This window comes from Panicum virgatum, chromosome 5N (assembly GCF_016808335.1).
Source record: "Panicum virgatum strain AP13 chromosome 5N, P.virgatum_v5, whole genome shotgun sequence".
Lineage (NCBI taxonomy): Eukaryota > Viridiplantae > Streptophyta > Magnoliopsida > Poales > Poaceae > Panicum > Panicum virgatum.
In genome coordinates, this window is record NC_053149.1 from 13,950,155 (window position 1) to 13,977,051 (window position 26,897).

At 48.4% G+C, this 26,897-nt stretch overlaps 1 pseudogene; it reads left to right on the top strand.

The window, feature by feature from the left end:
* The first annotated feature begins 5,112 nt into the window (after nucleotides 1-5,112).
* The window catches only part of LOC120672369, a 28,262-nt pseudogene continuing 6,477 nt past the window's right edge, over nucleotides 5,113-26,897 (top strand).

A 26,897-nucleotide genomic window follows, 5' to 3' on the forward strand; every position in this document is an offset into this window, starting at 1 on the left:
GTTGTGAGAAATTCATTGGAAATATTTGATGGCTTGCAAACTTATTTGTGTTAAATCTTGCTTTTGGATGAAAAATCTTTTTGCAAATTGAAAAATGAGCTAAATGTCATTTACTTCTAAAATGTGGCTTGAAAACTAGTACATATGACATTTGTTTCTTATGCGCACTCTTTGCTTTAATTTTTTTAATTTTAAAGCTTTTATGGGCTATTTATGAGTTTTCTTGGTTTTACTTGATTTATTTTTGATTTCTCGTTCTTACTTACTCATATGAGTCTTTCGATGGTGTTCATGCTAGTTTTGAGATTTTTGGAATTTTATTTGAGCAATGATTCCAATTGAAAGTTGAAATTGTGAAAGTTGGCAAAATTCTAGGTTGTCTGAAATTTGGTAGCGTGGACGGTCCGCGTGTAAGAGGCGGACGGTCTGCCATTCATGAAGTTTTTCACCAGAGACTCTGATCAGCAGAAAATTGCAGCGTGGACAGTCCGCCCATGTACCGCGGACGGTCCGCCAGATGCACCGGTAAGCTTCGGTTACACCGATGATGTGTCCACTAAGCAAGCGCGGACGGTCCGCCAAGTATCCGCGGACGGTCCGGTAGGCTTCAGTCAGTCCGCCGCCTGTGCATCGGAGTAATTGGATGACAAGTGAAGCATGTGCGGATGGTCCGCCAGTATACCTCATATGGTCCGCCTGATATAAGTTGAATCTGCCCAGAAACAATCTTAGCTCTGTCAAAATCTGGTAGCAATCTAGAAATGTTTAGAAACTCAAATTTTTATAGCTGCTATATGACTTAGTGTCACACATCTCCACAAAATTTTATGGCAATTCAACTCGTACTCTAAGAGATATGATATATTCTTTGAGAGGTACAAAATCTGTCAGAAAAGTGAGAAGTATTGGATTGATCTTGAGTCACTTAAATTGAAAGGTCCTCAAGTTGAAATCATCTTTACAAGTGGTTGAGGAACCTAGGTTTTGTTTTGAGAGGAGCTAGAAGCATAACTAGTATTAGGTACAAGGCCATTTGATTGTGGTGTGTACTTGGCACACATTTGGCTCTCAATTGAAAGATCAAGATCAAGTTCAAGAAGAAAGAAAAGGACTTAAAGAAAGATGTGAAGATTTTTCATCATGATAAGTCCATAGTTTGATCAATCAATCAATCAAAGTCATTCAAGTGAGAGTCAAGAATGGTTCTTGGAGAGATCACTTCTCCCTAGAGAGGGGCCGGGCTGCCCAAAAGTGGGATGGACAAGTAAGGTGATTGGAAGGCCGACATGAAAGTGGTAATCTAGAGTCATTGGAGATGCTTAGTTGAAGCTATCAAATGGGTTGATCAAGAAAAGCAAGAAACACCTAACATAAGAGTGATTCATGATAATTCAAGTATATTCAAGTGGCATTCTCTCAAGCAAGTAAAGATAAAAAAAGAAGCAAGCCAAACCCCAAACAAGATAGTGCACTTGATCATAAATAATTCTCAATTCATATGGGTGAAGAATGGTTTTCATATTGGTATTCATTGTCTTCACCAAGCTATTATAATTGGGCTTCATGATGCTAATTGGAGAGCTAAATTGGAATCTAATGACTATCCTCTACTCCAACATAGTAATGTGAAATTGCTTGAAATATGCATTCATACTATGCTAAGAACATGAGTAGTGCATATAGTCATATATAGTGATCATTCATGAAAAATAAAATAATTTTAAATAATTTATGATGCCACTATTACTTCTATGCTTGATATGATCTAGTGGTAACATATGACATGTTCATGAGCTAGTAAACCCAAATAGTTGATCTAGAAAATGATCTTTCAAGTGTTTAACTCAACATTGTCAAGATAACTCTTAGAATGAGGTGTGGAGAAGTTTGTCATTGGTTCAAACCGAGTTGAATTATTTGGGCAAGTAGTCTAGATCAAGTCAAAGAGAAAGAAGCTCATGGAAACAATCTAGTTCAAGAATTGATTATCAATGTCAAATTCAACAAAGTGGTCCATCATGATTTTACAAGTGATACTAAATTCAACAAAAGGTATATCATTGTATCTCTACAAGTGATATACATGGTCATACAAGTGGTATTCATTCAAGTAGATCTAGTGCAACAATGGTGGTTCCACAAGTGTTCCTCAACTTTAAGTGATCAATTCAAATGAAGAAAGCTACCCTCATCAGAAAGAGCTCAAGATTCAAGTAGATTGACAAGCACTTTGACATAGGGGGAGGAGCCCCACTATAAGGTATCAAGGTCAAGGATCCTACTAGTGTTCTACATGTGGCATTTTAAGGTGGTCTTCATGCTTCCACATGTTGTTGTTACAAGTGGTGTAAATTCCAATCAAATTGAAAGTGTCCATCAAAAATGAAGATTCAAGACTCAACCATCTACCCAAGTCCAACTCTTTGTATCAAACCACAAGCGCCTCATATGATTGCCTACAAGGGGTATTCAAGTGGTAACCCTACAAGTACAAGAGGTACAACTTAAAGTGGTAGCCATTGATCTTCACATGGCAAATTTCATGTGGTTTCAGCACTTTTTATGGTCATTGATGACAAAGGGGGAGAGGAATGAACAAATATATGAATTATCCTTGGATGACAAAGGGGGAGATGAGATGAGAGTGCGAGCATGGACATGGATCAAGAGGAGCAATATTGAGGAGGATCAATATTCTTGGACAAGAGGAGCACACAAGTAGGGGGAAGCAAGCTCATGAACTTGGTTGTTTGCATTTGATATGTGCATATTCATGTGCTCGCTTGCATTTGCATAAGTTCTAAAATTTATATATGCAATGCTTGTGTGTGATGTATGCTAGTCATAGAACTTGATTGATGATTTGATAACTAGCATGCATAGATTGTAGCTAGACATGTTATTTTTACATGTAAATCAAGAGCCTTGCTAATAATATTGATCTCATGAGGTATCTTGAGTTTTTGATGCATGTCTAGTTACTCATTGATGCTAAGGAATGAACTTCAAGGATGCAACTCCAATTGGTATCACGCTTCAAAGGTTTATCCTATATATCTTAGCATCACTTAGTAATGATAACAATCCCACAAATTTCATATTTATGCATGTATGTGAGTTTAAAACCAAATCTCTTGAGCACACATGTAGGGGGAGTTATCACTACCAAGTCGGATTTTTATGTTGCTTATCCAATCTTTTACAAGTGGTCTTAATGGTGGATAAGAAACATAAAATCCAAACCAAGTTAGCTATTTACACGTGTGTGAAGTACTAGCTTGGAATATGCTTAATTTCCATATCTTTGTAGAGTTGTCATCAATTACCAAAAATGGGGAGATTGAAAGGCTCTTGTTTGGTTTTGGTAATTGAGTGACAACTTAGGTGGACTAATAAGTGTTTATGTTGAGATACACAGGAGATTAGTGCACACAAAGACACTAGTATGAGCAACATGTGCCATGGAGAAGAAATGACTAAGGGTTGATGCTGTGCTCATATAGTGTAATGGAGGAACTCATTGCATATGAGACATGACATGGAGTTATGTGAATGGAAATGACGTGACTCTTCAAAGAGTCGCGCCAAGCCACTCGGCGCGACTCGTAAAGGAGTCACGCCACACGATAGCACCGACCAGATCTGGACTAGGGTAGTTACGCGCCAATTAGTCACGCCAAGAGAAATGGCGCGACTCCCTCGCATTGGTGCCGACTAGATTTGGCTCAAGATACTTTGGCGCCAAGGGAAATGGCCCGACTCCTTGCAAGACAAGATACTTGATTGCCAATCACAAGATTATAGATATCATATTACCAGTTTGATAGGACATTACAATATACTCGATTGCATAAAGTGTCGTCCATTACACGTCTAATAATAGTAATACCAATATATGACCACAAAGTGTACATTACAAGTCCATTACAAGAATAATTCAAATTACAGTAGTGCTTGATTGATAAACAAGATCCATGTGCAACAAAAGACGCTCTCTTCCACCGCTTCCTGACGCCGTTGGGGGCCTGGAGCTGCTCTGTCCACCGCTGGTGTTGTCCGAGGATGTGTTCGTCGCGGGAGGGCTATGTGACGGACCTCCACCAGCTGCGTCAAGAATAGATCGAGGCACAAGCTTTCAGATTCAATTCAACTGAGAGAGATGAGGAGCGGAAGGGCTAGGAACATTCAAAGGCAGAGCAGAGCAGATCACACAGAGGCAACAGCAGGTGAAAGAGATCACCTCTGCAGCAGCTCTGCAGCAGCAGCAGCCGGGTATCGACAGGAATAGAGAGAAGGCATCGCAAGCATGGTATATATGCATGATCCATCCATGTATCCATCAGGAACAACGAATCAGGACACCGCGGCCGGCCAAACCCGATTCGGAAGCCACGTCAGGTACCACCGCACAGTTCCCAGCCCCTGCCACCACCGATGCCACGATAATGCAACGGGAGAGCAATTGCGAGGCGGCACTGTACAGATGGAGACCTTAATCGACATCCGCTCGAGAATGGCTCGTGCATAGCCTCGATTCGGACCCGCCGTCTCAAACCCTAACCAACTCAAACTCTAAAAATCCGCTAAATGGAGGAAAAACAATCGGTTAGAATGGAGGAGTTACCTTCAAAGATCAGTTTCCTTCCCCTTCGAATCGGATGGAGGATGGAGTGGATCTAGAGTGGGAGAGGGAGAGACGGCGCCATGGAGGTCAGGTCGAGTGGGGAGTGGAGGAAAAAAGAATGGGAGGAGGAGGAAGAGGAGGCTGGCCAGGTGGGCCTGTATTAGGCTGAGTCGCGCCACGGCGCATGGCGCGACTCAGTCGCGTCGCGCCAAAGCATGTGGCGCGACTCAGCCTTGCCACATCAGGCCCGCTGGTAGCTCAGTCGCGCCGAACCATGTGGTATGACCCTTCAAGGAGTCGCGCTACGGGGCTTGGCGCGACCAAAAGGGTTAGTTCTTAAAAATTTAGATCTGGACATACTATTATTAAAATATTAAATTAAAAAGGATTAAAATAAAAATATTTCAACGCCTGAAGATACCGTGCGAGGGTGAAGCACTAACGGCCAGCTGGGCGGCTCATCGGCGCATCCAAAACCCCAGCTGGAATGGAATTGGAAGCGGCAGGCGGCGTGCGGCAGAACGCAACAAAAGCCAACCACCTCGCCGCTGCTCGTGCTCGGTGCTCCGCTCGTCATCATCCACCGCCGGCCCGGCATTTAAACTCCATTCCCGACCGCCGCCGCCTCCCCGTCCCCAATGCTCTCCTCCTCCACCACCACCCTCCCACCCGCCTCTCCCCTCCCCGGCCCGGTCTCCGCAAACCCTAACCCCCGCTCCCGCCTCCCCGCCGCCTCGTCCGCGCCATCCGCGGTCGTGCGCGCGCGCGGGCGCCCCGCGATGGGGTCGGTCAGGGCTTCTACCGCCGCTGGGGTGGGCGGCCCGGGAGCGGCGGCGGTGGGGGAGGTGGCGACGGAGCAGCTGGTGGAGGTGGCGCAGCGGGCGGCGGACGCGGCGGGGGAGGTACTCAGGAAGTACTTCCGCCAGCGGGTCGAGGTCATCGACAAGGAGGACCACAGTGCGTGCTATGCTTCCCTCTATTGCCACGGATTCGTAATTATGTTCGGCGTCCTGCTGGGGTTTAGGGGATAGTGACATAGTGTTGTTGGTTGTTGGGTCAGAGGCTCAGAGCATGCGTTGTTCTCTCCTCCTTGTAGAATAACAAGGCTTAGTATACAGTGACAAGTCTACTTCTGTTGCAGGAGGAGGGTACTTTGTTTCAAATCCTATGATTTGTAATATAGCAAGGCTTAGCATTTAGTGTACAGTGACGAGTTCTTATTAATGCAAGAGGTGGATACTTTATTTGAAAGGACTTTTAGAAGGGGATAACAGTTCGGGTGCTGATTGGGATAGGGGATCACAATTATTTGAAATTTAGCTGAATGGTGGTCATCCAACAATAGTTTGGATAGTATGAAATCACTTGAAGCACTAAACTAATGGAGTGAGATATTAATGACGTCCTTCAGTAGGACTTATGCATTGCAAATTACTCTTCATTAGCTGGGCCCTTGAGGGAACCTTCCTATGGTTCTACTCATGTCCTGATTGGAGAATCCAAGGGTTCTAAAGCCCTTTCTGATTACATCCTTGTACAATTATGCTTTTACCTTCAAATCCAGAGAATTGGTAACGGAACTCTAGCCGAGGGTGGGTGCGTGTGTGTGTGGGGGGGGGGGATTGGATGTGTTTTCTTTGGATTCTTATTAATGCAATGATACACATCTCTCTGTGTATTTGAGAAAAAAAGAATTCCAGAGAACTGTCGGGGAATGGGGACTGGCTGGTGAACATGTTTGACTTTTGTAATCAAAGTAAATGACTCTTTTCAATGTTATGCCCAGCATTGTGCAGTTCTAACCCAGACAATAATATATAACAATAATATATATTCCTAGAATTGTACAACTCCCTTATCAACTCGTTCTGCACAACTATGTCACAGCACCAAGTTAATTTCATCGATTGACTGACTTGGGTTGATTGACATTGGGACTTTTGTTTACTTTTTTTTGCCTCTTTAGCAAGCTACTGATACAGCTAGCTATCTTTATCTTCATCCAGACACTGAAAGTCTGATTCCATACACTATGTGCATTGGGCCACTAGAACTAGGATGCAGGACATTGGGCTTGGTCCATTTGCCCTGATTCATGCACACATGCTCTCCAGCTAACTGATTTATTTGAGCTCATAGCGTCCCCATGCCTTTAGTTTTGCACTGTTTTCAGGCCATCATGCTCAAGCTTAGGTGTGCTTGTGCTATTGCTCCCTACCTTTTCCATATACAGTGCTAATAAGTAAAAACTACCGATTAATGGTTCATCACTTTGTTATACATGCCATACTCACATAGGTGTTGGCAAGATCATTTTTTTCTCTATTCTTCTACCTCAATTTTTAGCATCAATGACACGAGTGCAACATTGGATCCATGGAACACAGTAATAGTGACGCTATGCATCCTCTGCAAGAAAGCATCATCTGGTGTAACTCATTCCAAAATCAACAAAGTATGGAGCACTCATTGCAGTTGATACCTTTGTGCACTTATGTATTCCTTGGAAATTTGTTATGAAACGCAGGAAGAATACACCAACATCAATAATTACTTTGTAGTAGTGCTGGGCTGATTTCAGGGTGTCTTGAAACCAACTATCCCTATAGAGTATAGACTAGCTTGATAAGGTCAAAGGATACTTGCCTTGAACACAATATAATATGTTAATGATATTTGTTGGTTTTGAACTTATGGATTTATTCAATATGTTCCAGGTCCTGTTACCATTGCAGATCGAGAAGCGGAAGAATCAATGGTGTCAGTTATACTGAAGAGCTTCCCTACACATGCCATGTGAGATTGCTTTGCTTGTGTTGTGTTTACAATGTTCTGTTCACTTTTGAGGCACCTTGAACAATGCAATTACAAAATTTACTTGAATCATGCAGTTTTGGTGAGGAGAATGGTTGGAGGTGTGTGGAGGATTCTGCTGATTATGTTTGGATTTTGGACCCAATAGATGGGACAAAAAGTTTCATAACTGGTAGCGACTAGCGAATGTTTAATCATATTATGACTGAGCAAATTAAATGGAGTTAACTATAATGGCTGCTAATTCATTGTTTACAGGCAAGCCTCTTTTTGGTACGCTTATAGCACTTCTGCACCACGGGAAGCCGGTACACTAGTTTTCTCTTGCTCATGTCCAGCTGCCTTTGTTTTCCTTGGTATTTCACTATTTCTTAATTCTTTTTACAACTATATAAGCGATCATATCACTATATGTATATTTAATGACTATGTTAGTTATATCAACATTATGGTGTTTTGATGCAACTTCTCTAAATCATTAGTTATTTTAATCATAACATATCTTTGTGAGAATTTTCTTGAAAAACTCCTTTTGTGGGCGTCTTTTCCGATTGAGGTATTTCATGTTGCCATTTGCTTTATTAGGCTTGACTTTTTACCTCCTTTCCATAGGTTATTGGTGTAATTGATCAGCCAATCTTGCGAGAACGATGGATTGGGGTGGATGGGAAACAAACAACTTTGAATGGACAAGAAATATCTGTTCGCTCTTGTAATTTACTAGCACAAGCTTACTTGTATGTATATTTTTTTTATGTATTTAGATGCCATTTGGCTAAAAAACTTTACTGTCTTGAATAATACATTACAGTGTAACCATTCAGTGCTGTGCATATAACAGATATACCACAAGCCCACATCTCTTTGAAGGAGACGCTGAAGATGCATTTATTCGTGTACGAAATAAGGTACGGGCGTTGCGTATCTTGCTCCATTGAATTCCTACAATACTCAACATTACTCACATGTATTTTGCCATAACTATTGCCAGGTGAAAGTCCCACTTTATGGTTGTGACTGCTACGCTTATGCTCTTCTGGCTTCTGGTTTTGTGGATCTTGTTGTTGAATCAGGTTTGAAGGTATGATTACCATCTTGTTAGAATTTGTGTTCAGTTCAGAGTTTCTTGTTTTCTATTGTTTCTCACTTCTGAACGGGTGAACATCCCAAAATCAAGCCCTGGGGACATTCCCAAGCCTCTCTACATAGCACCCTTGGCCACGTATCTAGGACTGTGCATCAAAGACCAAGTCTAGAAGGTATTTGGCTCATCCTTTCCATTAATTCGGATATGTGGTAGCACAACAAAAATTTGCTCAAAACCGAGGTCATCCACGGACGATCCTTAAATGGTTCAAGCGGACTATGCCACGTGATATCTTTCTCTAGGCCCTACCATTCCGCTCGAACCTCGATACTTCCATGCCACCATAACCAAGATGTACATGTGCGATCAAGAATAACCGGTACGTGTGATGACTCTAAACTATTCTTTCTTTTTCTACAAAGTGTTATAAAATATTCTAAGCATGGCTAAGCATCTAGTCAAGTTGAGTATTCAATTAACTATCATGTGACAAGGGCAAGAATAAACAATATCAAGGAAGGGTAATGCATAAAAGTAGGTACAAGAATGCAATAAATAATATAATATATATAACCCAATAATACCCAAGTGAGATATATAAATTGCATCAATTTAAATAGGCACAAGGGATCATGCTTAGCTGCTTGCCTTGGTTCTCTTCGGGGTCAGCAACCAACTCAACACCGGGCTCGAGCTCAACGAACTCGGTGGGCTCGACGGTCTCTGTAACATCCCAAAAATTACCCAAAATAAATCGTGCGCTAAAATTTTGCTTCGTCGTTGAGCTCGAGACCCCTCCTTAAAACCCTAACCCCAGTTTTCCGGAATCCTCCCTGTTCCGATCTCCCGATTCCCGAAAAACTTGTCCCGACACCCAACACCCGCGCGTCGCGCTCACGCACGCCCAGGCGCCGCGCGTGGCCGACCGGGCGCCACCATCACGGCGCGAATCTCTCCTTTTTCCCCCTCTCCTCCCTGGCGCGCTCCCGACCCGCACACGCCGCCCGCTGGCCGCGCGCCCCGCGATTGCCGCCGACACGTGCCCGCTTTTCTCCCTTCCCTCTTTTCCCTTTTCTTTTTCTCTTTTCCTTTTCTTTCTTTCTTTTCCTTCTCTCTCTCCCTCTGCCGCGCGCCGCTCGGGCCGGCACCCTGCTCGCCGCCCCGTGCGTCGGCTTCCCCACGCGTGCGCACGCGCGCGCCGCGCCACGGCCGCCCGCGCGCGCACGGCCGAGCCACGCCGCCACTCGCGCGCTGCAGAGCAGCCCCGCCACGGCTGGGCCGCACGCGACGCTCGCCGCGCGCGCCTCGCCCCGCCCGCGCGCGCCCCCCTGGCCGTGCTCCGCCTGCCCAGCCCGCGCACCCCGACACGCCACGCTGAGCTGCTCCAGCGCCGCCGCGACGTCGCGCGCACGCGCACGCACGCGCGCGGACTCGCCACCGGCCCGTGCGCCACCCCGCCACGCGCGCCCACGCCGCCGGCCCCGCTCGCCTGCACCACCGTGCCCCGCCTCAGCGCACACGCTCACGCAAAGCCACGCCGCTCGCCCACGACCACCGTTGACGCCGCACAGCGGCGGCGACCTCGGCACAGCGCCGCCTGCGGCGGTCGCCGCCTGCCTGAGGCGTCACGTCGCCTCACTGCTCGAGCTCCGACCGCCGTTGACGCCCAGCGCTGAGCCGGCCCCCACCGCCATTAAGGCCGGCCGCGAGGTCCGCCGGGTCGCCACCGACGCACCCTCGCCTCCACCGACCTACGCCGCCTATAAAGTGACCCCAGCGCCGCTCCTCTGCTCCCCCAACCCACAAGCACCACCGACCGCCGCCTTCCTGACCTCCTAGAGCCGCCGCCCGCCATAGCCGCCGCTCCCGAACGCCGGCCATCGCGGAGCACCCCTCCTCGCTGCGCTCTAGCCCAAGTCAGGTAGGGCAACCGGACCTCCTCAATCCCCTCTCCGTTTTCCCTCACTTCCCGGCCGCCGCCGCGCTCCGTGGCGCCGCCCCAAGCTCGCCGTCGCCCGCTGCCGCTCGCCACCGTGGCGCCACCACCTCGGACCCCCTCCGCTCGAATTAAGGAGGGGATTCGACCTCCCGTGGGCCCACCTTCCTTTCCCCTCTACCCCGGGCCGTCGTCGAGGCCCAGGGCGGCCGAATCGGCCGCCGCCGTGCGCCGCCCACCCCTCCCCTGTTTCCAGCGGTGAGAGGAAGGGGAAAGGCAGTTTTGCCTTGAACCCCCTCCCCTTTCCTCTAATCAGCAAAGAAACCCCAACCTTTTAAGCCCTTTTTCAATTAAACCCTTACCCTTTGTTATATTTCCAAAACAAACCCCCCACCTTATAAACTTAATTACAAATAAAACCCTGACCCTTTTTAATTAACCCAAGAAACTTCTAAAATATAAACCAAGCCCTTGCTTACTTAATTATAATTACAATTAGGTCCCTGAACCCCTGTTTAGGGCCTAAACGCTCCCCTGACCTATCATTTTATGTGCCTAACGACCCCGGATTAACTTAAAATTTTACCCCGCCTCTCCTAGCTCAGTTGCGGCCATACCACTCAGAAACCATCCAAAAATAATACTCTATGCTCTATATTTCATGTGTTCCCGTTTCGAGCTCGACGACAAATCTTTATCTTCTGTGTTTTGATTGTGTGCCTGTTTGTGTGCGCTGTAGACCACGGAGTGAACGACGGAGAACCCGTTGACGAGCAGTGCTGTGAGCAGGTGAACGAGGACCCGTCCCGCGACCCCGAGCCCGAAGGTCAAGACTTCCCCGAAGGCTTTGAAGACGGCAAGTTCAATCCCATCCTTTGATGCATGTTTCTGTCCTAGTTTTTATGAACACAACCCAATGGCCTGTTTTATAAAATTGCATATGTTTTGCTTGCATGAAAACACGGTTGGATAGCCACCCCTTGATTTGTGATGACCATTCCTTGACCACCTAGATTAATGTCTGATTTTGCTTAGACGTTAATCGATATTAGAACGCTTAGGACTTTACTCATAACATAATTTATTTGATAAAGAAAATGTGTGAGTGTTGGAAGGGATAAAATGTGGATTTTCGAAAGATGAGTATGGACGGGATGGACGGCATTTCTGTGTGAATTGCCGATTGGTGTGCCTATGCCTGTGTGGCAGGGCAAAGAAGGGAGATATCCATCTTGTCGCGTCTAAGGACCGAGTTGGTGTGTCATCTCACCTAACTCCACTATCGTGCAAACCACTCGACCGTTGTATGGGCAACGGCGTAGCATAAATCCCACTAGTTGGTGTGATAGCCATCAGGAGAGCTGAGAGCAACGGGTGACTAAGGAAAAGGGATAAGCCCAGAGTGACTTATGCCCGGTTATACCTAAGTGAACGGTCGATGACCCCTTGGTGCATCCCGTGATGGCTAGTCAGGCTTAGCTATGGTGGGTAATGGCTATGTTGGGATCTACACCGACACGACGGTGTTCGAGTTGTGGTATCCTACTTGTGGGTAAAGTTGCACACCTCTGCAGAGTTAAGAGTCTATTCGAATAGTCCGTGCCCACGGTATTGGGCGAGTTACGGTGTGGTCACATAACTAGTGTTTCTCTGGGATGGGCTGGTGTGAGTTGTTTTGGAATTGTGTCCGGCAGTGGTGCCGTGTGCTACGACGGACGGGGAGTCCGGTAGCGGTTTTAAAACCTGAACTCTGTGTTACTGCAAAAACTGATTTCTAAAAGGTTTTTCGTATAATAAACCCCTCATAAAATATCGTTTTCGTCAAATTAAACCGAAACCTTATCCTTGATTTACCTATGCATACTATTCTGTTATAACCCCCTTCGTGGGTGTGGTTGGACTTGCTGAGTACGTTTGTACTCACCCCACTCTCACTTTTTACAGAAGAAGATCCGGACTTCGTTCCAGACGACGCCGAGTAGGGTTATCGTTCTACACCCAATCTTGCCTGTGGAACCGGCCCCGTTGAGATGCCTCCGCTGTCGCAGTACTCTGAGCCCGTAGTGGACCCTATGTGGTTTGCAGTCTGGTGTTATGTTGTAGCTTGGTTAATAATTATCATCATCTGTATCGAGTGTCCGCCAAGGTTTGTAAGGTTTTGAACCATCTGATGTAATAAATGTGGCATCAGCCTCCTGGGACTGATGTTTTGTATCACATTTAAGTCTTCTCTTTTGAGGGGACGCTTCAGGTGGTATCAGAGCCGTAGGTTGGCCGTAGGACGAGACCCTAGGAGCGAAACCCGTTTTCAGGACCTATCACCTTAGGACTTTTCTATCCTTAATCCTTTCCTCACACAAACACTTACCCTTGGTTCTTGCCCTGTTCCAGATGGCTGACAATGGATGGATCGGCGGAATCTGTTTCGCAGAGCCCGGCCTTCCTAAGTTGTTGATACTCAGCCTGGAACGCATTGGAGTTGTGGATCCGCCAGAGTTTCTTTACCGGGAGTATGACTCCAAGGGCACTCTTCGGTGTGACCTGATGATCTTCATAGCAAGGAGCACCCGCTACCCTGATGTGGACCCTTGGTTCATCTCCACCACTGGATTTCGTTTCCCGGATACCTATCGGAAAGCCGCCCGCAAAGCCCTACGACGTCTGCGTATGATCTACAGGCATCACCTCCAGCGGACTCCTATGGGATTTTTCCCGCCGACCGAAGGAAGAGGACGCACATGGATTGCCAGGATGAGAGGACTTGGAAGAGAAGAAGAAGACCTGGAAGACACGGTCTCTCACCTATCCATCTATCTCACCGGCCTGGATGAGCTCTATCGCGAGCAAGCAGCACAACTGAAACAGCAGGTCCACAGAGCAGAAAAAGCAACCCAGGAGATGGAGGAACAACGGTCGAGGACTTTCCATGCCGAGTATTCCCTAGCCGCCCTCCAAGTCCAAATGGATGAAAAAGAGGAAGAACTGGAAGAACAGCGGGCAAGAGCCACACGCGCCGAGGACTCGCTAGCCGCTCTCCAAGCTCGGATGCGGAGGTACGAGGCTCGCTGGGGAATAGGCGGATGGATAGAGGAGGACGAAGAAGAAGAACCCATGGAAACCCATTGGGACGTAGGTACTCAGACAGAGGAAGAAGAACCTGAAGAGACCCACTGGGATAAAGGAACTCAGACCGAGGATGGCATGATGGATCAGTATCTCCCACTGAGGAAGCGCCCTCTTAGGATCGAGGAAGAGTCTCCATGATAGGAGTTGTCTCCAAGCTAGAACCTTTGCTCTAATAATAATCATGTACCCATGAAGTTGTACCCCCCATGACGCCATAAATAAAAATCATCTACCCCTTTGTGTACCCCAAATAATTGTGCAAGTTTTTCATCATATCTTTGTTTTCAGATGGCTGAGGAAGGATGGACCCAGGGCGACTGCCAAGCTGCACCTGGCTTCCCCAGCCTCTTGATCAACGCCCTGGAGAGCCTTGGCGTCACGGAACGTCCAAGGTACTACAGCAGAGAGTACGAGCATCATGGCACTCTCCGCTGCAGGGTGATCCTAGTCGTCGCCAGAAGTGACCGCTACCCCGACATCCTGTCATGGCGAGTGACTGCTACAGGGTTTAGGCACCAGGACACCTATCCCCTAGCCGTCAGGAAAGCACTTCGTTATCTGTGCCGGATTTTCGAAGGACACCTCACCCCCACACCAATGAGGTTCTTCCCACCAGCCATCAGGACACCAGTTTGGGAAGCTCGAAAGAGAAGCCTGGAACGGCGCCGCCATGAAGAAGTCCTCCTGTACCAAGTAGCTACCTACCTAGCCTCCTTGGATCAGCTCTTCGACGAGCAAGCCAACTTGCTGAGGGAACAGACCCATCGAGCCGAGCAAGCAGAGCTCGCACTAAGACTGCAGCAGATCCGAGCAGTCCAAGCCGAGGCAAGAGCCGCAGCAGCGGTCAGCAGTGAAGCAGTTGCTCAGGAGAGCCTCAGGCAAGCCCGAGACCGGCGTATGCAAGAATGGACTAGTAGTGGAACCCCAGTCCCGGCAATAGGAGAAGACCATGTTCTGCTCGGAACGCCCGTCATAGGATGGGGACCACTCGTTGGGAACCCACTAGCCCCACCCGAGAACCCTGGAAGGTCTACGGCCACCGCCGCAAGAGAAGCCGCAACGCAACCCCGGGAAAACGGAGGTCTAGAAGAAGGAGAGCCAGGACCACTCATTTCCCCGGAGAACGCGAGTTCCTTTCCGAGGGAGGAACCCACACAAGCCAATGAGTCTGCCTAAAGTGCTAGCGACCGTCAAGGGATGAAGCCGTGTGGTCCGAAGAAGATCAGTGCCCCTTTTCTTTTGTAGTTGTGTACCCGGTCGTGTAGTACGCGTTTGACCTTGCCCCTTGTTGTACCACCCTTGCTGTAATAAAGTTGCTTGTGCTTGTTGTTTGTGATGATTGCTTGTTGATTGTGTGCTTGCCGGCAGTAAATAGACACTGCCTTTCAAAAATACGACTTAACCAACTTAAACATCACCTAATCTTAGTCCCAATCCACTCGTTCTGCAGATGGTTTCCCGGAGCATCACAAGGGCCTCCCGAGTCAGGGACCCTGCAGCTGCTGATGCAGGAGTACACCCTGACGGGCAAAACCATCCTCAGGAAGAACAAGAAGTGAGTCAGGGCAGAGGAGAAAATCATGGTGCACAGCTGCCACCACCACCACCACCACCTTTCGTGGACCTGGCACAAGTAATCCATAACCAGACTCTCATACTGGAGACATTGGCCAACGCTCTAGTGAACAGGCAGCCATGAGAGCAGACCTTTAATGACAAGCTGACAGCTTTTCTGAGGGCCAACCCACCCACTTTTGCCGGATCCAGCAACCCCTTGGATGCAGATGACTGGCTCCGCGTGATCCAGAGGAAGCTCGAGCCATTTGGGTGCCAGGATCGTGATAAAGTTCTTCTGGCAGCACATCAACTCACCGGGACTGCCTTAGCCTGGTGGGAGAATTACTGCGCTGCTGCCAGAGATGCCTCCACCATCACCTGGAATGAATTCGTGAGGGAGTTCCGCCGTTATCACATCCCCTCGGCCACCATGAAGCGCAAGGCAGATGAGTTCCGCGCACTTCAGCAGGGGAGTATGTCGGTGGAAGAATATACTCACCAGTTTATGGAGCTGTCTCGATATGCGCCAGATGAAGTGAACGACGACGAGAAGAAGCAGGACATGTTCAAGAAGGGACTAAACCCAGAACTCAGGACCCTGCTCACCCCTCAGATCTATCCTGATTTCAACACCTTGATGAACAAGGCAATCCTCACCGAGAAGGCTAAGATTGATGAAAGGAAAGAGAACAAACGCAAGTTTCTGGAGAGTAAGTCCCGCCAGCAGGATCGTTTCCAGAAGCCTAGAAGCTTCAGCTACAACGCACCAAAGTCCCAGGCTCCAATGCAGTACAAAACTCAGTCTCAAGTGACAGGACCACGGGCCCTTAACACACAGCCCAGAAGCCAGAACACCATGAGGGCCTCACAGAATAATGCGAGCCAGGTCACCAACAACAACAGCAACGTGAGAGCCTGTTTCAACTGCCGTGAGACGGGTCACTTCATCGCCGACTGCCCTTATGCCAAGAACAAGCCAGCTACTTTAGCTTTCTCCAACACAGTGAACGGACCCAAGCCAGTTCTGACCGGTGCCAACCGAGTGCCCCTCCGTGGCAACAGCAACAACAACAACCAGCAGAGGCAATCCCAGCAGTCTTTTGGACGAGCCCGTGTCAACCACATCGACGCACAGGAAGCTTAAGGAGCCCAGGGCGTAGTACTCGGTGAGTACCTAATTAGCTCAACTCTTGCAACAGTACTGTTTGATTCTGGAGCATCACACTCATTCATATCCTCGAGCTTTGTGGAGAAACATAAAATACCTACGGTACTACTAAAAACACCCCTATTAACCCGGACGCCCGGAGGAGACATCAGGTGTCAACTGGGTTGTCTACGGGTAAGGATCAATTTAAGTGGGGTAGAGTTTTTAGCAGACCTAGTAGTGCTTAAGTCAGAAGGGATAGATGTGATCCTCGGAATGGACTGGCTAAGCAAACACAATGGCCTCATAGGTTGTACGGACAAGGTAGTACATCTGACAAACCCAGAGGGAGTCCGAGTGACCTGTCACACCCGGGAAAGCGGAGCAAACCCGATGATATTCAGTATGGAAGCCAAGAACTTGGACGAAGTCCCAGTAGTGAATGAATATCCCGATGTCTTTCCCGAAAAACTTCCCGGTATGCCACCAGATAGGGATATAGAATTTGTCATTGATCTTGTTCCTGGAACCGCCCCCATAGCCAAAAGACCCTATAGGATGGCAGCCTCTGAGTTGGCAGAGTTAAAGAAACAACTAGAGGAGTTACAACGGATTGGCTTCATCAGGCCAAGCTCGTCTCCTTGGGGAGCCCCGGTTCTATTCGTCAAGAAGAAGGACGGAAGTATGAGGCTATGTGTAGATTACCGGGCACTAAACGAGGTCACTATCAAGAATAAGTACCCCCTTCCCAGGATCGATGATCTTTTCGATCAATTAAAAGGAGCCAAGTACTTTTCCAAGATTGACCTAAGGTCCGGATATTTTCAGCTCAAGATTAGGGAGAGCGACATCCCGAAGACAGCCTTTGTCACCCGATACGGACAGTTTGAGTTCACAGTGATGTCTTTTGGACTGACAAATGCACCTGCCTATTTCATGAACCTCATGAACAAAGTGTTTATGGATGAGCTAGATAAGTTTGTCGTAGTCTTCATTGACGACATACTTATTTACTCGAAGAGCATTCAGGAGCATGAGCAGCACCTGAGGGTAGTTTTGGAAAAACTGAGAGTGCATAGGCTATACGCCAAATTCAGCAAGTGTGAATTTTGGCTGGAGAAAGTAGCCTTCCTTGGTCATATTTTGACCGCAGAAGGAGTGGCAGTAGACCCCGAGAAGGTCGAAGCAGTATCCAACTGGCAGCAACCAACCAATGTCAGTGAGATCAGGAGTTTCCTCGGATTAGCTGGGTACTATCGGAGATTTATTGAGGGATTTTCTAAGATAGCCCGGCCCATGACAGAGCTGCTCAAGAAAGAGAAGAAATTCACCTGGACGGAGTCGTGTGAAAGAAGTTTCCAGGAGTTGAAGCGAAGATTGACGACAGCCCCAGTGCTAACCCTGCCGGATATTCATCGGGATTTCGTTATCTATTGTGATGCGTCCCGACAAGGATTGGGTTGTGTACTGATGCAAGATGGGAAAGTCGTTGCATATGCTTCCCGTCAGCTCAGGACTCATGAGCAAAATTACCCGACCCATGACCTAGAACTTGCAGCCGTAGTGCACGCACTTAAGATCTGGAGGCATTATTTGATTGGAAATAAGTGTGAAATTTTCACCGACCATAAAAGTCTGAAGTATATCTTCACCCAGCCGGACTTGAACCTGAGGCAAAGAAGATGGCTAGAATTAGTCAAAGATTATAATTTGGAAATTCATTATCACCCAGGGAAAGCAAATGTAGTAGCTGATGCTCTAAGTCGGAAGTCTTACGGGCCTAAGAATGACCATTTACAAGAAGAAATGGCATGATTAAATGTGCACATTGTCCCTCGAGGCTCCAGTCAAGTGCTGAACGTTCAATCCACTCTGGAGGAAAGAATCAGGAAAGCCCAAAGATCGGACAAAGGGCTGATGGAAATCCGGAGGCAAACCGGAGAAAATAAGGCCCCAGACTTTCGAGTTGATAATAAGGGAACGTTGTGGTATAAAGACAGAATTTGTGTGCCCCAGAAAGGAGATTTCAGGCAGATGATCATGGATGAAGCCCATAACTCGGCTTACTCAATTCACCCAGGATCCACCAAAATGTATATGGACTTAAAACAGAAATATTGGTGGAATGGGATGAAGGCAGATATTGCACGATTCGTCGCCCATTGCGATACTTGCCAAAGAATTAAAGCTGAACACCAGAAGCCGGCAGGATTGCTGCAACCCCTACCCATTCCGGTTTGGAAATGGGATGAAGTAGGAATGAATTTTGTAGTGGGCTTGCCCAGAACCCAAAAAGGACATGACTCCATATGGGTAATAGTGGATCGCCTTACTAAATCAGCTCACTTCATACCCGTACGGGCCAACTATGACGGAGAGAAGCTAGCTAAGCTCTATATAGAGAACATAGTGAAATTGCATGGTGTGCCCAGCCGAATCGTTTCAGATAGAGGGACCCAGTTCACCTCAAGATTTTGGAAGAGTTTGCATAAAGCCATGGGCACCAAGCTAGACTTTAGTTCCGCTTATCATCCGCAGACGGATGGTCAGACGGAAAGGGTGAATCAGATCATGGAGGATATGCTGAGAGCATGTGTCCTCACTTATGGCAAGGATTGGGAGCAGAGTCTACCCTACGCCGAGTTCTCATACAACAACGGGTACCAAACAAGCTTGGGCATGTCACCGTTTGAAGCTCTCTATGGAAGAAAATGCAGAACCCCTCTGATGTGGTCAGAAGTTGGAGAACGTGCCCTAGTCGGCCCCGCACTCATAAAAGAAGCCGAAGAAAGAGTCGCCGAGATTCGAGGAAAGATAAAAGCGGCCCAGTCCCGACAGAAGAGCTACGCCGACAAGAAAAGACGCGAAATAAGTTTCAACCCAGGAGATTTTGTGTATCTCAAGGTATCACCCATTCGAGGGACCCGAAGATTCCAGGTACAAGGAAAGTTGGCTCCCCGATACATTGGACCATACCAAGTTCTAAAGAAAGTTGGGACAGTAGCATATCGCCTAGAGCTACCGGAGGAAATGTCGGACATCCACCCCGTCTTTCATGTCTCGCAATTAAGAAGGTGTTTGAGGGTACCCGAGGCAGAGCATGTGCCGGTTGAAACAATAGATCTACAGCCAGACTTGCGGTATCAAGAAGTACCGGTCAAGATTCTAGACACCGTCACTAGAAGAACCAGAAACTCCGAAGTACGAATTTGTAGAGTTCAGTGGAGCAGACATGGAATAAAAGAAGCTACGTGGGAACGAGAAGATGCTCTGAAGAAGGAATTTCCCCACCTGTTTAGGAACCAGTCGAATCTCGAGGACGAGATTCATTTTAAGTGGGGTAGGTTTGTAACATCCCAAAAATTACCCAAAATAAATCGTGCGCTAAAATTTTGCTTCGTCGTTGAGCTCGAGACCCCTCCTTAAAACCCTAACCCCAGTTTTCCGGAATCCTCCCTGTTCCGATCTCCCGATTCCCGAAAAACTTGTCCCGACACCCAACACCCGCGCGTCGCGCTCACGCACGCCCAGGCGCCGCGCGTGGCCGACCGGGCGCCACCATCACGGCGCGAATCTCTCCTTTTTCCCCCTCTCCTCCCTGGCGCGCTCCCGACCCGCACACGCCGCCCGCTGGCCGCGCGCCCCGCGATTGCCGCCGACACGTGCCCGCTTTTCTCCCTTCCCTCTTTTCCCTTTTCTTTTTCTCTTTTCCTTTTCTTTCTTTCTTTTCCTTCTCTCTCTCCCTCTGCCGCGCGCCGCTCGGGCCGGCACCCTGCTCGCCGCCCCGTGCGTCGGCTTCCCCACGCGTGCGCACGCACGCGCCGCGCCACGGCCGCCCGCGCGCGCACGGCCGAGCCACGCCGCCACTCGCGCGCTGCAGAGCAGCCCCGCCACGGCTGGGCCGCACGCGACGCTCGCCGCGCGCGCCTCGCCCCGCCCGCGCGCGCCCCCCCTGGCCGTGCTCCGCCTGCCCAGCCCGCGCACCCCGACACGCCACGCTGAGCTGCTCCAGCGCCGCCGCGACGTCGCGCGCACGCGCACGCACGCGCGCGGACTCGCCACCGGCCCGTGCGCCACCCCCGCCACGCGCGCCCACGCCGCCGGCCCCGCTCGCCTGCACCACCGTGCCCCGCCTCAGCGCACACGCTCACGCAAAGCCACGCCGCTCGCCCACGACCACCGTTGACGCCGCACAGCGGCGGCGACCTCGGCACAGCGCCGCCTGCGGCGGTCGCCGCCTGCCTGAGGCGTCACGTCGCCTCACTGCTCGAGCTCCGACCGCCGTTGACGCCCAGCGCTGAGCCGGCCCCCACCGCCATTAAGGCCGGCCGCGAGGTCCGCCGGGTCGCCACCGACGCACCCTCGCCTCCACCGACCTACGCCGCCTATAAAGTGACCCCAGCGCCGCTCCTCTGCTCCCCCAACCCACAAGCACCACCGACCGCCGCCTTCCTGACCTCCTAGAGCCGCCGCCCGCCATAGCCGCCGCTCCCGAACGCCGGCCATCGCGGAGCACCCCTCCTCGCTGCGCTCTAGCCCAAGTCAGGTAGGGCAACCGGACCTCCTCAATCCCCTCTCCGTTTTCCCTCACTTCCCGGCCGCCGCCGCGCTCCGTGGCGCCGCCCCAAGCTCGCCGTCGCCCGCTGCCGCTCGCCACCGTGGCGCCACCACCTCGGACCCCCTCCGCTCGAATTAAGGAGGGGATTCGACCTCCCGTGGGCCCACCTTCCTTTCCCCTCTACCCCGGGCCGTCGTCGAGGCCCAGGGCGGCCGAATCGGCCGCCGCCGTGCGCCGCCCACCCCTCCCCTGTTTCCAGCGGTGAGAGGAAGGGGAAAGGCAGTTTTGCCTTGAACCCCCTCCCCTTTCCTCTAATCAGCAAAGAAACCCCAACCTTTTAAGCCCTTTTTCAATTAAACCCTTACCCTTTGTTATATTTCCAAAACAAACCCCCCACCTTATAAACTTAATTACAAATAAAACCCTGACCCTTTTTAATTAACCCAAGAAACTTCTAAAATATAAACCAAGCCCTTGCTTACTTAATTATAATTACAATTAGGTCCCTGAACCCCTGTTTAGGGCCTAAACGCTCCCCTGACCTATCATTTTATGTGCCTAACGACCCCGGATTAACCTAAAATTTTACCCCGCCTCTCCTAGCTCAGTTGCGGCCATACCACTCAGAAACCATCCAAAAATAATACTCTATGCTCTATATTTCATGTGTTCCCGTTTCGAGCTCGACGACAAATCTTTATCTTCTGTGTTTTGATTGTGTGCCTGTTTGTGTGCGCTGTAGACCACGGAGTGAACGACGGAGAACCCGTTGACGAGCAGTGCTGTGAGCAGGTGAACGAGGACCCGTCCCGCGACCCCGAGCCCGAAGGTCAAGACTTCCCCGAAGGCTTTGAAGACGGCAAGTTCAATCCCATCTTTTGATGCATGTTTCTGTCCTAGTTTTTATGAACACAACCCAATGGCCTGTTTTATAAAATTGCATATGTTTTGCTTGCATGAAAACACGGTTGGATAGCCACCCCTTGATTTGTGATGACCATTCCTTGACCACCTAGATTAATGTCTGATTTTGCTTAGACGTTAATCGATATTAGAACGCTTAGGACTTTACTCATAACATAATTTATTTGATAAAGAAAATATGTGAGTGTGGGAAGGGATAAAATGTGGATTTTCGAAAGATGAGTATGGACGGGATGGACGGCATTTCTGTGTGAATTGCCGATTGGTGTGCCTATGCCTGTGTGGCAGGGCAAAGAAGGGAGATATCCATCTTGTCGCGTCTAAGGACCGAGTTGGTGTGTCATCTCACCTAACTCCACTATCGTGCAAACCACTCGACCGTTGTATGGGCAACGGCGTAGCATAAATCCCACTAGTTGGTGTGATAGCCATCAGGAGAGCTGAGAGCAACGGGTGACTAAGGAAAAGGGATAAGCCCAGAGTGACTTATGCCCGGTTATACCTAAGTGAACGGTCGATGACCCCTTGGTGCATCCCGTGATGGCTAGTCAGGCTTAGCTATGGTGGGTAATGGCTATGTTGGGATCTACACCGACACGACGGTGTTCGAGTTGTGGTATCCTACTTGTGGGTAAAGTTGCACACCTCTGCAGAGTTAAGAGTCTATTCGAATAGTCCGTGCCCACGGTATTGGGCGAGTTACGGTGTGGTCACATAACTAGTGTTTCTCTGGGATGGGCTGGTGTGAGTTGTTTTGGAATTGTGTCCGGCAGTGGTGCCGTGTGCTACGACGGACAGGGAGTCCGGTAGCGGTTTTAAAACCTGAACTCTGTGTTACTGCAAAAACTGATTTCTAAAAGGTTTTTCGTATAATAAACCCCTGCATAAAATATCGTTTTCGTCAAATTAAACCGAAACCTTATCCTTGATTTACCTATGCATACTATTCTGTTATAACCCCCTTCGTGGGTGTGGTTGGACTTGCTGAGTACGTTTGTACTCACCCCACTCTCACTTTTTACAGAAGAAGATCCGGACTTCGTTCCAGACGACGCCGAGTAGGGTTATCGTTCTACACCCAATCTTGCCTGTGGAACCGGCCCCGTTGAGATGCCTCCGCTGTCGCAGTACTCTGAGCCCGTAGTGGACCCTATGTGGTTTGCAGTCTGGTGTTATGTTGTAGCTTGGTTAATAATTATCATCATCTGTATCGAGTGTCCGCCAAGGTTTGTAAGGTTTTGAACCATCTGATGTAATAAATGTGGCATCAGCCTCCTGGGACTGATGTTTTGTATCACATTTAAGTCTTCTCTTTTGTGGGGACGCTTCAGTCTCGCTCTCCGGCATCTCGGTCACTATGATGCATGAATGAGATGTATGCATTAGTGTGATGCCATGAATTATGCGAGAGTGATATGACATGAAGAATGGATGGCACACATGCGATGATGCACAATCATAACACATGCAATGACAAACGATCACTATTGAACATGCAAGCAACAAATCTAAAACAAGAATTGAGAAACATGGCTTACTCAGCAAGCAAAAATCATAAATTAAATTGAGCATGCAGAGAACATTACAAGGAACCCGTGAAACTTGGATTTGCAGCAAAATCATTTTTCTAGAATTACTTATGAAAATCACAAGTTTCAGCTGCCCTATACAAGTTAATTCAGAAAAGGCATGCAAGCTTAACTGAACAAATCCAAGAAAACTAGCATAGATACTAGGCACGAATACAGAGCTAACAAAACAGGCTTCACCATTTTATCATTTTTCTGCAAAGAGTTATGAAATAAACAACATTTCAGACAGCAAGCATAAAAACACACTAAAACCTTAACAAATAGCAGGCAAACATTAAAACAAGTTGTACTACTGGAACGAGCATTTCACAAGGAATCTATCCAAATCTAGTTTGGCATTTTCAGAGCAGTACACAATTAACTAAGCATTTAACTTACTTTTGGAACATTAAATCATAAATAAATCTACAGCAAGATAACATGCAAAACAACATTTTTCCACAGTAGATCTAAGCATTACGAATCCAACAAATTAAGTTTCACATTTTCCGGAGCTATACACGAATTTATACACATTTTACAAGTTTGCAGACATATAAAACATCACAAAACAGGGCAAAATCGCTAGATCCACCCACAGCCGGCCAGCCCGGAGGTAGACAGGCGGGGCCCATGGGTAGGCGGCCCACCCAGGCCGGGTCAAGGCAAGGCCAGGGGCCTTGACCCGCGCGGGAGCGCGGCCACGGCGCGCGCGCGGCGCGGCGGCGAACGGCGAGCGGCAGCGCGGTGAAGCAGGGCCGGTGGGCTCGGGAAGCGGGCGCATGGCGTGGTCCCGAGCAAGGCGAAGCTCACCGGCAGCTTGAGCGGCAGGGAGAAGCGGCGGACGGGCGACGCGACGAGGATGGGCGGCGGCGGCGAAGGAGGCTCGCCGGGGGAGGTCCTGCGGAAGGGGAAACGGCCGGGTGAGCACCGGAATCGGACGAAGAGAGTGAGAGGGAGCTCCCCGCGCGAGGAATCGAAGGATGGCTCACAGGAGACGATGAATCGACAGCGGCGGTGGAGCTCCAGGCGGCGGCGGCGGCAATGGAGGAAAGGGGAGCTAGGGTCTCAGAAGAAAAGGGGGCTGGCACACTTAAATGGAGTGAGGAGGGAAGGGCGAGCGGGCGGACGGGCGCTGTGGCGCCTCGGCTTCCGCGCGCCAACGGGTGGGTGCTGCCGTGGCGCCGCCGCCCTAGTTTCCCAATGTGGGAGCGCAGAGGTGCGTAGGAAGGGGAGAGGGGGAGCTGACAGGTGGGCCGGCGAGAAGAGAAAGACGGTTGAAGTTTGAAATTCAAAACAAAGGTGTTCCCGGGCTCCAAAAATCACCAAAGTTTTACTGGAGGAAGATAAAATCACCAAGAACACATTGCAACAAGAATAACTCAAAAAGACTTTGTAGAGTGGTCGCAGCAAATTAAACAAAACGACTGTTTTTAAATCTTCCAAGAATTTTATGGCTCGATTCAAAGACAATAAAATCCTACAAAAATATTTTAAATTCAACATTTGAAATCTAGTATTTAAATATTTTTTTTGGAGGCCAGGTTGCATAACAAAAGTTGAACTTACTTCACAAGCATACACTTCAAACAAGCACAATTATTAAATAATACATGCAACACATGCACATGATGCTCCATTATGCCTTGATGATGCTCATGATGTTGTTAATTAAATGTTAAATGTGTTTTTAACATTTGAGTCGTGACAATTCTCCCCCCTTAAGAAAATCTCGTCCCGATATTTTGATAGATTAGAGAGGAAGTGACAAAACTCTCGGTGGATTGATGCCATATTCACCTAGACAAGTTAAACATCTAAGAGGTGGTGTGGTGGTGTAGAATATCTCCGGAGTCTTTTGATGGTGATTGTGTACACATATAAACTTACCTATGATGATAATCTTCTTTAAGGAAGCGGGGTGCGGTAGAGAGAAAGCTTAGTCATTGAAGAAGAATTCGAGGTACTCTTGTCGCAATCGGTCCTCATGTTCCCATGTAGCTTCATCTTCGGTGTGATTGCTCAATTGCACCTTGACAAATTTCACCATACTACGCTTCACTCTTCTTTCATCATGATCAAGAATGGCAATGGGATGCTCCTCATGAGTAAAACCCGGTTGAAGATCAAGTGTCTCTAAATCAACGGCGTCGGTTGGAACACGGAGACACTTCTTCAATTGAGATACGTGAAACACATTGTGAACGGCGGAGAGCGATTGGGAAAGATTTAATTGATAAGGAACCGCTCCAACTCTCTTGGTAACTTGGAAGGGTCCTACATAGCGAGGCGCTAATTTTCCCCTTGAAAACGACGAGTGCCCTTGAAAGGAGATACTTTGAGATAGACATAATCGCCCACCTTGAAGTGGAGATCACGGCGGCGGCGATCGGCATAAGTCTTTTGACGAGATTGAGCAATGCGAAGATTTTCACGAATAATTTTGACTTGATCTTCGGCATCCTTCACCAAATCCGGGCCAAAGAAAGGCCTTTCCCCGGATTCGGACCAATTGATGGGAGTCCTACATCGTCTTCCATAGAGAGCTTTGAAGGGAGACATTTTTATACTTGCTTGATAGTTATTGTTATAGGAGAACTCCGCAAAAGGCAAACAAGTAACCCATTTCTTCTCATAGATGAGAGCACAAATTCGTAGCATATCTTCTAGGATTTGATTGACCCTCTCGGTTGATCGTCGGTTTGAGGATGATAAGCGGTGCTATAGGTGAGGTCGGTTCCCATAGCTTCCTGAAGGCTCCTCCAAAAGTGGGCAACAAATTGAGAACCACGATCAGAGACAATGGTTTTTGGAACACCATGAAGGCACACGATGCGAGTGAGATACAACTCCGCATAATGCTTGGCTCGGAAGGTAGTCTTAACCGGAAGAAAGTGAGCCGATTTTGTCAAAAGATCCACAATATCCCTAATAGAATCATATCCTTGGGAAGACTTTGGTAATCCGGTGATAAAATCCATTCCAATATTTTCCCACTTCCATGAAGGATAGGTAGAGGTTGAAGAGTACCGGCCGGTTTGAGATGTCCGGCTTTAACCCTTTGGCAAACATCACACTCGGCGACATATCGAGCGATTTCCTGCTTCATGCGAGTCCACCAAAACTTTTGTTTGAGATCTTGATACATTTTAGTACTACCCAGATGAATAGAAAATTGAGAACTATGAGCTTCATCGAGAATGAGGCGCCTTAGGCTAAGATCCTTGGGCACCACAATACGTTTCTCAAAGAAAAGAACTCCTTGATCATCAATAGATAAACATTTAGCCTTGCCCTCCTTCATTAAATCACGAATTCGGGCCATACCCTTATTGTTCTTTTGGGCTTCCTTAATTTGATCATAGAGATCGGATTTGATTGTGAGGGTAGCAAGATAGCCTTTTTTGACCATTCCAATATCAAGCTTCTGAAGATCATCACAAAGGGTATGAAGAGGAGGACCGATGGTCAATCAATTGCATTGGGCCTTTCGGCTTAGTGCATCGGCAACGACATTTGCTTTTCCGGAATGATAGTGAACTTCAAGGTCATA